The 11886-nt window shown below is 43.8% G+C and overlaps 1 long non-coding RNA gene across 1 annotated transcript; it reads right to left on the reverse strand.

The window, feature by feature from the left end:
- Window positions 1-1733: 1733 nt before the first annotated feature.
- LOC116070324 lies at window positions 1734-2031 on the reverse strand. The gene is made up of 2 exons (XR_004110356.1): window positions 1982-2031; window positions 1734-1813 (listed from the first exon to the last, which is right to left on the reverse strand). It is a non-coding gene; the product is annotated as an uncharacterized LOC116070324 (long non-coding RNA).
- Window positions 2032-11886: the final 9855 nt, after the last annotated feature.

Consider the following 11886-nt stretch of genomic DNA (forward strand, 5'->3'; position numbering starts at 1 on the left):
AGAGAGAGAGAGAGAGAGAGAGAGAGAGGGAGGAAGGGAGGAAGAGAGAGAGAACCATCATTAAGGGCAAAAGAGAGCAAGGCAAAGTTGTCCAGCTTCCTCCAGTGATGGGCTAGATTAGACAGGCCGCTTGTGGAATGAGGGGGCAGTGGAGCAACTGAGTTAGGTTTTGAAGGATGAGTTCGATATAAATATGGTTGAAAAGTGTTTTCTGATTGAGAAGGAACAAAGGACAAAGACACACACTGACATTGTGAGTGATGGAACAAAAGAGACAAAGCCATATTGTCTGTCTTGGTTGATGTGGTTTTATGTGGATCACAGTCTTGACCTGGCTAGTAGCTGGGGATGGGGTGGGGAGAGGAGATAGAAAAGCATACAGGAAGAGTCAGTTGTAGGAGTGGAAAGCCAGAGTCCAATTTTACAGACGTAGAGTTTGAGATGCCTGTTAAACTCTCTGGGTAAAGTTAGGTTTAGTTAGTTAGTTAGTTAGTTAGTTTTTTATTGTTATTGTTTGATTTTTGAGACAGAGTCTCGCTGTGGAGCCCTGGCTAGCCTGGCATTCACTATATAGATTACGCTGGCCTTGAACTCACAGAGATCCACCTGCTTCTGCCTCCCAGGTGCTGGTATTAAAGGCATGAACTCTGGGTAGAAATCAAAGAGGGCTTGGATATCTGATGAGAATTTGGGGAAGGTTTTGGAGTGGAGATACATATTTTAAATTTTGTGCAACTAAGGAAGTCTTTAATCATCACTGGTCTGGAGAAATATAAAACAACAGAACGTAAGTAGAGAGAACAAAAGTTAATGGGAAAAATTGGTTTTTTTAATATAAACAGTGTTAATGTTTAACAAGATAGAGATGGGGAGGTGGTTGCTTTGGTCTGGGACACTTTAGTTCCAATACATGGCTGGACAGAGTGAGCATGTGGGTCTGGAAGCTGAGGAGATAGGGAAGGTGAGAGGCTGGCTCGGAAGACACATTGCTATGAACTTCTCAGCTGAGCAAGCAAACAAGGTGCCAAGGCTCTGACTAAGGTTGTGGTGGGGGAGTCCAGTGTGGTTCGGTAGAACAAGACAGGAAGGAAGCTAATGAGCAGATGCACTATGCAAACCATCAGAGGGCTCCCAGTGCTTTGCTGATGAAGAAAGTAGGTCCCATCATCATGAAGTGTCACAGTGGGTGGTGGCACTAGACACAAATACAGCCTTGCTTGATCTAAAGCTCACTCTCTTTCTTTAACAGCGCAGAGTCTGAATGATTCCACCCCAATCTCTTTTGTGAGACAAGGACTAAATTATGCAGGCCAGGTTAGCCTAGAACTTGCTATGTATCCCAGGCTGGCCTGAAATAGTATTTCTTTGTCAGCCTCAGAAATGCTGAGATTAAGCTGGGCAGTGGTGGCTCACACCTTTAATCCCAGCACTTGGGAGGCAGAGGCAGGTGGATTTCTGAGTTTGAGGCCAGCCTGGTCTACAGAGTGAGTTCCAGGACAGCCAGGGCTATACAGAGAAAACCCTATCTCAGAAGAACAAAAACAAACAAACAAAAAATCCTTATTATTTTTTTAAAGTGGTCAATCAGTCAGGTAATATATTTAGTTGTTTCAGAAGGCAGCCCTCGGGCCATGTTATCTGATTGTCTTGAAAGACCCCCAGAACTGGGGAGATCCTTACTCAAGTCTTGGGATGACTCGACCACCCAATAACTCACGAGAGACCAAACTTGCTGCAGTCACATGAGGTTTATTTGGGATAGGCCGGGTACCGGGGTTGATCTTGTGACCTTGCTAGCCAGAGGAGTTCGACCCTGAACACAAGAAGTGAGGGGTATTTAAAGGGAAAAATCACAAGCTGGGGGAGGGGAGAGGGTTACCAAGGAAACATAAAAACAATGGAAATTTTCAGAGGGACCCAACCCAAGGTATTCAGTTAGGGAGGGAAACATATTCCTTCTAGAAATGTAATCTTTATCTACCAGTTGGCAGGGTGGAGGGCCTCAGCAGGGTGGAGAGCCTTGTAAACCAGTAGACCTTCATTCCTAGTTCCGCCCTCATTGTGGATCAGTCAGGAGGGGCAGGTTTCAGGAACCAGAGCCCTGAGGCTCTGGGTTAGTAAAGTTCCTGGAACTAGCTACTTCACCTTTTTGGCTTGTTAGAGGTTTTCCATGCCCCCTTTTAGGTAAAGGTTATACATTATACATATATTTCTATTAAATGCCCTCATTTTAAATTCTAAGATTCTCCAGCCTTTCAGTCTGATGTTCATTCTGCTAGAACAATATTAACAAAACCTCAGTAAAAATACACTAAGCTAATCCATGACACCCATGCTCTGCCCCCTCTTCGTAGCCCTCTGATATAACATAAAGGGGATGTCATAGTTAGGAAAGGGGATGATGTCATAGTTAGGGTATCTCTTTTGAGTGCTTGCTTTTGAGACTGAGACAGGGTTTCTTTTTGTAACCTTGATTGTCCTGGAACTCACTCTGTACACTGTGCTGGTCTCAGATTCAAAGAGATATGCCTGCCTTTGCCTCCTGAGTGCTGGGACTAAAGGTATGTATGGGCCACCACCTCCTGACATCCCAGCTTTCTGTTGCTGGGATGAAAAACCATGACCAAAAAGCACTCTGGGGAGGAAAGAATGTGGTTCATACTTCCACACTGCTGTTCATCATCAAAGGAAGTCAGGACAGGAACCCAAACAGGGTAGGAACCTAGAGGCAGGAACTGATGCAGAGGTCCATGCAGGGGTGCTGCTTACTGGCTTGCTCCTCATGGCTTGCTCAGTCTGCTTTCTTACAGAATAAATGCCCAGGCATTGCACTGCACGGACTGGGGTTTCTTACAGGGTCCCTTGTTCCATGGGACGAAGGGTTCTGGCCAGGTGTGCACAGGATTCGGCTTTGTCAAACAGACTCGACACGAGTGGTGTAAAGGTCTGAGTGTATTTCTTTAAAAATGACATGAGGCTTTTACAATCATTGCAAAAGAGAGATGAAAAATCTGGCAGCTCAGTAGTCGAGGTACATCTGAGGCCATCTAAAACACACTAGGTCTAAAACAGCAGCCATCTCCTCTGGACTGGTGCAGCACCCCTGGGGTCCGAGCACGCTTGGGCCGCATGGGCCCGGCCGGAGTCCCAGGGGGCTGCGGGTGGGCCAGCCAGGAGGACAGAGGTTCTAATCTTGAATGCTCACTCTCTTGAATCTCAACTGGTGCTTCATCCCCTGGGCCCAAGCGCTCTGGGCCTGGAGGTGGGGTGGCTATGGACTGCATAGATCTAAGTCCTAGTGAAAGACCCCAAGAACTGGGGAGATCCTTACTCAAGTCTCGGGATGACGTGACCACCCAATGACTCACGAGAGACCGAACTTGCTGCAATCACATGAGGTTTATTGGGGATACTGGTACCGGGGTTGATGTCATGACCTTGTTGGCCAGAGGAGTTCGACCCCGGGGTCGACCTCGTGACCATGCTGGCCAGCGGAGTTCGACACCTTACACAAGAAGTGTGGGGTATTTAAAAGGAAAACCCACAAGCTGGGGGGTGGGGAGAGGGTTACCAAGGAAACAGTGGAAAATTTCAGTGGAAAATTACCCAACCCAAGGTATTCAGTTAGGGAGGGGAACACATTCATTTTAAGAATGTAATCTTCATCTACTGGTCCACAGGGTGGAGAGTCTCATAAACCAGTAGACCTTCATTCTTAGTTCTGCCCTCATTGTGGATCAGCCAGGAGGGGCAGGTATCTGGAACCAGAGCCCTGAGGCTCTGAGTTAGCCAAATTCCTGGAACTAGCTACTTCACCTTTTTTGGCTTGTGGCAGAGGTTTTTCCATGCCCCCTTTTAAGTAACGGTTACACATTATACATACATTTCTATTAAATCCCCTCATTTTAAATTCTAAGATTCTCCAGCCTTTCACTAGTCCACCTAAACTCTGGTTCTAGTCCGAGTGCGAGCGAGTCCGAATGCTGAATGCCTACTGCTGAATCTAGAATGCTGAGTGCTGTCTCTCACGTACACACTCTTGGCTCAAGGTCCCACCCATCCTAGGTAAAACGCCCACTATGCTAATCTTTTGAGGAAGTAGAGACCTGTCTCTTGCTAATTGCAGGAGTGGTTCAGCTGCAGTACCTGACTGAGAATGAGGATTTTTACTTGACCTTGCCCTGGGATAAGTCTCTGATTCTGTAAGCTTCAATGCCCTACCCACAATGCTGGAGGCAATTAGTTTGGATGGCTTAACATTCCAAACTAGGGTTTGACTAGGACGTTGGAACATTGGTGAAGGTCAGAGAGCAATGTCCAAATTTTCTTTTCCTAGCTGTTAAATGATATCTTGGTGGGCCCCTAGCACACAAGTACAAGGACATATCTGGGCTACCTCTGAGTTTGGGGTGCCAGGCGACAATGCAGAGGCAGGAGACTGACTTTCGTTGAAGTTTTCGCTTCAAATACTGCTGTCACACAAAGTGTGCGTGGCGTGGCACCACCCATAATGGCCTGAGCCCTTCCTGTCAGTCACTATTTAAGAAACTGCCTTGTAGATGGATCTTATGGAGGCATTTTTTCCTCTGTTGAAGTTCCCTCCCTTCAAATAACTCTGTGTGTTCCCTTGTGTCAAGTTCAAATGAAACTAGCTAGCACAAAGGGTTCTAGGCTTTCACAGCGTTTTCTCAGCTCTGGATTAGAGGTTAAATAGCCTGCACTGTTTTAAGTTCCCAAAGAATACAGTCCACTTGGCACTGTACTTGTCAATACATTTGTGAAAATTGCCAACACTTCTAGAGCTATCCACGTTGGCAATTTATTGATGATTGAGTTATTAGTGGCCTGGAGATCTTCTGAACACAGATAATGGCCTGCCATACTGGTGCTACTTTCAGTCAAGAAATTGGTTCTGTTGTGGAGGTTTAAGCTCACCTTTCTCAGCTTTGCAAGATTCTTCCTCAAACGCCACTTGCCAGGGTCTTACACAGGCTCTGCACATCAATTCATACCCACAATAAATACCCCGGCCATGTGCTCACAACACTCTGTGAATCTCCAGCCAGAGAGTTAGGAACTAGCGTCTTTATTAGCAATCTACCGGAGCACTCAAAAGCCATTAGGGTGCAGAGTTGAATAACATTCATACACGTCTCGAGAAATGCACTTCAACCTGACATATTCATTTGGGAGTTTTCCTTTAAAATTCACCACAAGTGGTCTCATTTTGCTGGCTGATCTAATCAATTCTACAACAATATATTTACATATCTGCTTTTTGTTTTTTTAGGAGCTTAAGCTACATCCTACACACTATTTTGCTAATCTCTACAGCACACTTTAGAGCCTAGAGGTCAAGCACCTGGCTTATGGATTTCTTCACAAGAAAAGCTCAAACGAATAATTTCTTAGCTTGGATAGAAACTGGTCCTTTGCTTCCCATTTATTGTTTACAAGAACACATTTGCTATCTTGCTTTGTAGCTGTTTATATTCCAGAAAACACTTGCTTCTCTAGGTATCTTGATATCTCTGAAAGATCCATGTATGGGTGGGGGTGCGGATGCAGGTGGAAGATTTAATGACATTGCATCTTTGCAATTTACAAGCAAGCCCCACTGTCTCTCCTTTAAGTTTAATCTATTGACAGTTAGCCTTAATATATTGACAATTATTTTTTGCTCCAAGCGTTCTTCCTTGCTTAAAGTGCTTCGGTTGGGAGAGACATTACCTATTTAGCAACGGAAAATCAGCACTTTTGCTGGAGTCAGGACATAAAGGAGTTATCATGGAGTTTCTGTCTCTTCCTTTTGGCCGTTGGTGTTACAGGAAGGTGGTGTTCAGAGTGATTGATGCAGTGATTTTCCTTGGGCATTGTCTCCCTGTGAACCAGCCAGGGTACCAGCTATGTCCTTAGTGACATTAGAGGGGGGAAAGCCCTTACTTTCACCTTATTTCAGAATGATCACCTGAAACATTTGGAGCCTGAGTAAAAAGTCTCTGTTTTGAATTATTATTATTTTTTGGTTTAAAGATTAATGAGAAAAACCGTTAGTAAATCTGTGATATGCAGTTTAATTTGCTTGTATGGCTAAGTAAATAAATAAATAAATAAATACCTAGCTAGCTCTGTCTTTTGAAGCAGAACGTAGGATTCCAAGACAACCTCTGGCATCACAAACCCAGGATGATGCTGGCAGGATATCCTCAGGCTTCTCATCACTAGCAGTATTGCTAAGAGCAACTGTAAAAATTACCAAGAGCTGTAAGCAGAAATTTAGCTACACAGTAATTGAGCTAAACAAGGTTGTTGTTACAGTATCTTTGTAGATAGTTTGAGAGCTGAACATAGAGTATATGAAGATCGGATAACTCATTTTTAAACAAGTCAAGTTAAAGTGTTTTTAATAACAGCTAATTATGTGAGTTTAACTATTTCCACAGGGAAGAGAAACATTCCAGTGAAAGACCCCCAGAACTGGGGAGATCCTTACTCAAGTCTCGAGATGACGCGACCACCCAATGACTCATGAGAGACCGAACTTGCTGCAATCACATGAGGTTTATTGGGGATACCGATACCGGGGTCTATCTCGTGACCATGCTGGCCAGAGTTCGACCCGGAACACAAGAAGTGTAGGGTATTTAAGGGAAGCTGGGGGCGGAGAGAGAGTTACCAAGGAAACAGAACATAAAAACAGTGGAAAATTTCAGAGGGACCTGACCCAAGGTATTCAGTTAGGGAGGGGAATACATTCATTCTAGGAATGTAATCTTCATCTACTGGTTGACAGGGTGGAGAGTCTCATAAACCACTAGACCTTCATTCTTAGTTCTACCCTCATTGTGGATCATTCAGGAGGGGCAGGTATTGGAAATCAGAGCCCTGAGGCTCTGGGTTCCTGGAACTGGCTATTTTATATTTCTGGATGGCTACAGTGGCCCTCCATGTCCTTTTAGGTAAAGGTTATACACATACATTTGTATTAAATGCCCTCATTTTAAATTCTAAGATTCTCCAGCCTTTCACCAGTTCCCGGTAATACCTGCTTCATTCTTTTTTTTTTTTCCCTTTTGCTCTTCTCTGAAAAATATCACCTTCCTTTCATACATTTGCTGTCACTGTCACGAATCATCTTGTAGCATTAGTTACTTTTCTGGCTCTGTGATAAACACTATGACCAAAAGTAACTTATGAAGGAAAGCGTTTGTTTTATTTTACACTTCTAGGTAACAGTTCCCCCTGAGGGAAGTCAAGGTGGGATGTCAAGGCAGGAGCTTGGAGGCAGGAACTGAAGCAGAGACCATGGAGGATACAGACTTGTCCAGCTACCTTTTTCTATACAGCTCAGTGCCACCTGCCTAGGGATGGCGCTGCCCACAGTGGTCTGGGCCCTCCCCATCAAGGAGGAATTAAGAAAACATCTGACTGACACAGGCCACTCTGATCTAGGAACCTTCTCAACGGAGGAACCCTCTTCAAGGTGACTCTGGGTTGTGCCAAGTTGAAGCAGAAGCTAAAACATTTATCTGTCATTCAAATATCCTTCATGTTGCTTTCCTGGACCTTCTCAACTACTTCTTGCAGTGGCTGCCATCTTTCTTCTCAGTTCCTAAGCCATTTCTTTCGTGGTCTTGAATTAAAGATGTCCAGGTTAAAGAATAGAGAGCAACATCACAGGTATAGTGTTAGTGTGGATCCAGGGACTGGACCAAATGGGAGTGGATTGATCTGTGAATCATTATGGTGATAGAGCTGCTAATAATGGACAGTGTACAAATAGTGAGGAAGAAAAGAAATCCAGAATCAGTCCCAGGATTCTGATATTTGAACTCAAGTAGAAGAAAGTGCCATTCCTTCAAGGAAGGAAGGAAGGAAAGAAGAAGGCAGGCAGGGAGATGATCACAGATTTAGATGTAAGTTACTTGAAGCTTGGAATACCTTCAAGGCAATTGTACCAGTTTGGAGGGTTAACTCTCTTTCTAACTAACTAGGAGATAGATCTAAAACCATATTTTAGGCCAGGGATTAACTTTGGAGTTGTAGCCTATAGGAAAATGGACTAACCAGGCTGTTTTCCTGTTTCCCACTCAGTCCCGATGATCAGAGAGACCAGATGGAATCTGTGAGAAAGAAAAGGACAAGTGGCTGAGCACTGAATTTGAGCATCTTTAATTTTTTTGTTTGTTTCTGAGACAGGCTTTCTCTATGAAACAGCACTGGCTGCTCTGAAACTTGGTTTGTAGATCAGGCTGGCCTTGAACTCATATAGATCACCTGACTCTGCCTCCTGAGTGCTGAGAATAAGGTGTGAGCCATTGTGACTAGCTAAACATCTTGGCTTTTTAGGAGCAGGAGAGGAAAGGGGACAGGTGGCGCTATTTTTGAGCTACCCTCCTTAGGGTAGGAGTTTTTGCTCAGATTATTGGATTCTTATGCTGTTGCTTTGAAAACCAGGAATAATGCTTCTTTGCTTCTAAGATGATGAGACTGAAACAAAGTAAAAATGAAAGTTCTCACGGTGCCATCCCATGGCAGGGCCCCATGTGTTCTCAGTTTGTGTCCGTGTCTTTCCTAAGAAGCATCTTTGTACGTAGGCACGTGCACCAGAGGTGTCCCAGAAATGTTGAAAGGATGAATATCAGTGGGATGACTGTAGATAGCTCAAATACTACTAGAGCTTATAACTACAAATCTTCAAAGAAATGAATGTCATCTGAAGAATATTGTAGCCTTTAGTTTCAGGAACAAAAACCAATATTTTCAATATGTTAGTGCATTCAATCAAAATTTTAAGGTACTTCACAAAATTATCCTGATAATGTTTGATTCTGGAAGCTCTGGGTTTGTAGGAGGTTTTACATCATGTGAATCCTTTTATATTAACATTCTTGTAGATGTTTTTCCTAGTTAAAAATTCTGTAATTAATTCTTATTCAAGTATAACCAACTACTGTACATCAATACTATTTTCAATTCTCAAATCAATAACCTGTGTGTGGTTTTTTTTTTTGGGGGGGGAATCTAATTAGTCTCACTGAGGGGGTACTTTGTAACACAGGGGACCAGCCCTCATGTTCCTGACGTATTGACTGCGAGGCGAGTCAGATGGAAACACTCTTTAACGGCCCCCTGTGAGGTCAATTTAAGTGCTCTTGGTAATTCGTGGGAATGAGTGTAGATAGGCAACCTGTGCTCTTTTGCTCCACAGTTAGTCCTTCTTCCTCTACAGTTGGCAAGAAAAGCGTTTCAGATAGGGGGTCAGTTCTGTGTCGGTGGGATATTGTTGCCTAAATGCAGGAGAATCATCAAAGAACAAAACCAAAGTGTTTCAGCGTTGGGTCTTTGAAAGTTATTTCGAAGTACCACTAAAGTAGAACAGGAAGCAGTGGCAACATCCACCAATCCGAAACAGAGCTGTCTACAGTGGCCATCCTTCCGGTCCCCTCTACAATCCTGGTTGCCTCTGCACGTGTGCTCCTTGGAATGAATGCCCTGGCTCCCACATCTTCATGTGGTGCATTCATAACTCTCAGAATGCAAGTTTTCGCTGAGCCTCTTCTTCTCATCATTCTCCATCTTACTATCAGTGCCTTTTGGTTTTGCTGAGATCATTACCGGTGACACAGTATGTTAGAACTCTTTATGAGTCTCTGATGGATTCTAGACCTTAAAGATTCAGTCCATAAATTGTTTTTTTTTTTTCTATCCCATTGCTTAGCACAAGTTGTGTGCTACCATTTATCTGGAGATATTACACCCACACAGCAAAGTAAAAAGAAAGGTGCATTTGGTTTTGCCCTGAAGGCCAGGGAAAACATGAAGCCATGCTTTTCTGAGTAATTCACTCTCTGGCGTTGATGTATCCATCTCTCCCTCTCTATGCCATAGGCAGCCTTCTCCACACTGTACATGGAGACAGACGGTATGGAGTGTGTGTGCGAACCTAGCATTTTGGCTTGTTCTAAAGTCAGGAATTAAAAATTTAAATCAATTTTTCTATTTTTCTGAAGTCGTTAAGTTTGCTAAAAAATGAGAAAAGGTTATCTGGATATTATCATTGGAACAACACTCAGAAATAGGGGATATAATAAGTAGGAATGTGTTAACGAGGATGTTCTGTCAGACACTACAGCATAGGCCCCTGGTTCACAAACACCCGATGGCTACAGAGGCTCCCAGATCTCTGTACAAGTTGGGATTTATTTTCCAAACCATTGGAGAGAGCACGGTGCTGGTTTCTTCTCCCTCTGCCGTGTGCATTTTACTCTGCTGTGGCTGTCTGAACACTTGGGGTGTTTGCCTGTGCACATAATTCTGCACTTAGCAGATTTTTAGACGAATTAGAACATCTCCAGTGGGGCCCTCTTTCCCTCCAGTTCTGCAGCTCCACTCTCATCAAAACGCTCTCCCAACACAGCCTCAGATCAGAGCTGTTTAAACACATGCCCCCTTTCCCTGGCTCAGTTGTTTGCCTTTAGGAAACAGGCCAAGCTTTTTACCCACATTTCTTTCTTTTTTCTTTTTTTCTGGTGATTGAACCCAAGGTTGCATGTGGGGTCTTTGAACTCTTATTATTTTTCATATCATTTGGCACAAGCCTTGGCCCATGGTTTGTTTGGTAAATATTGGTTCATACCAGTGTTTACAAACTGAATTTACTAGATCAGGAAAACTGACTGTCTGTCACCTCGTAACTGCATCTAGTTCTGTGTCCTGTGTCAATCTACATGGAATACTTTATATATATATAAAAAAATCATGGAAAAGTTCAAAGTTATATTGAAGGACTCCCACAACTGCATGGTTAGTTTCTGAAATCCACACATTGATCTTTCATTCCTTTGACATGGATTCAAAAGCAAATACGTTTAAGAGTGATACTTTAGCCAGGAGTGGTGGTGCACACCTTTGATCCCAGAACTGGCAGAGGCAGGTGGATCTCTGTGAGTTCGAGGTCAGCCTGGTCTACATAGGGAGTTCCAGGACAGACAGGGGATACATTAAGGAGACTCTGTGTCAAAAAAAAAGAAAAGAAAAAAGAAAAGTGAGATAAACTTTAAGATAACCTGGTCCTTTACATCCAGTAGAAATGAAATGTCTAAGTACTTACTTTACAACATAGAGTGGGAACACTCAGAAGGGAAAAGGGCTACAACAGACTGGAATCTGGAGCCCAGAAAAGCACTGCTACCAGATATGATGGAAGTGCTTTTGCTCAGCAGCTCTGGCCAGTAAACCTTACAGTTCTAAAGCAGCATCCACGAGTGGAGCTCCAGGGAGCCTTGGTAGTTCCCACATTCTTCTCCCATTTGGTGAAGTCATTGCAGTCCTAACAGAGACCACCCCGCTCCCCTCCCACACACTCTAAAGACTGGAAGCGGAAGACCGTGGATAGAGTATTCTACAACAGTGTCCCTCTAGGCATTCCTCCTCAGGGATGTGCTGCCATCTCTCCCACTCTGAGGTCTGTTCTCAGCATGCTTCTTTGCAGGATGTCCTCAGCTTCTGAAGCTTACAATGGCCTGCCGTTCCAGTGAGTGAGTTCTCAAGAGAGATGTGGTTTCACAATCTCTTTGGTATTATTGATGATAAAGTTAATGTGGTATTGCTAAGTCAAAACTAGATGAAATTATCTGCTTTTGCCTGCCATGGAGAGGCAAAAGTGGAAGTTAAGGGACTCCCTAGGAAGCGATTGCAAGCATTCAGATGCCAGATAATGGGGCGTAGTTACAATGAAGGTCATGGGACTGGTGAGGAGGGATGTAGTCCAGATGACATGATGAGCAAAGATGAACAGGGTTTGGAAAAATAGGAGGAAAAGAGGAATTCAGGGCAGACTTTGGACTTGGGAATGATGGAGTCTCTTACCCATCTGGAAATTTG

The sequence above is a fragment of the Mastomys coucha genome, unplaced genomic scaffold, assembly GCF_008632895.1.
Source record: "Mastomys coucha isolate ucsf_1 unplaced genomic scaffold, UCSF_Mcou_1 pScaffold1, whole genome shotgun sequence".
NCBI lineage: Eukaryota > Metazoa > Chordata > Mammalia > Rodentia > Muridae > Mastomys > Mastomys coucha.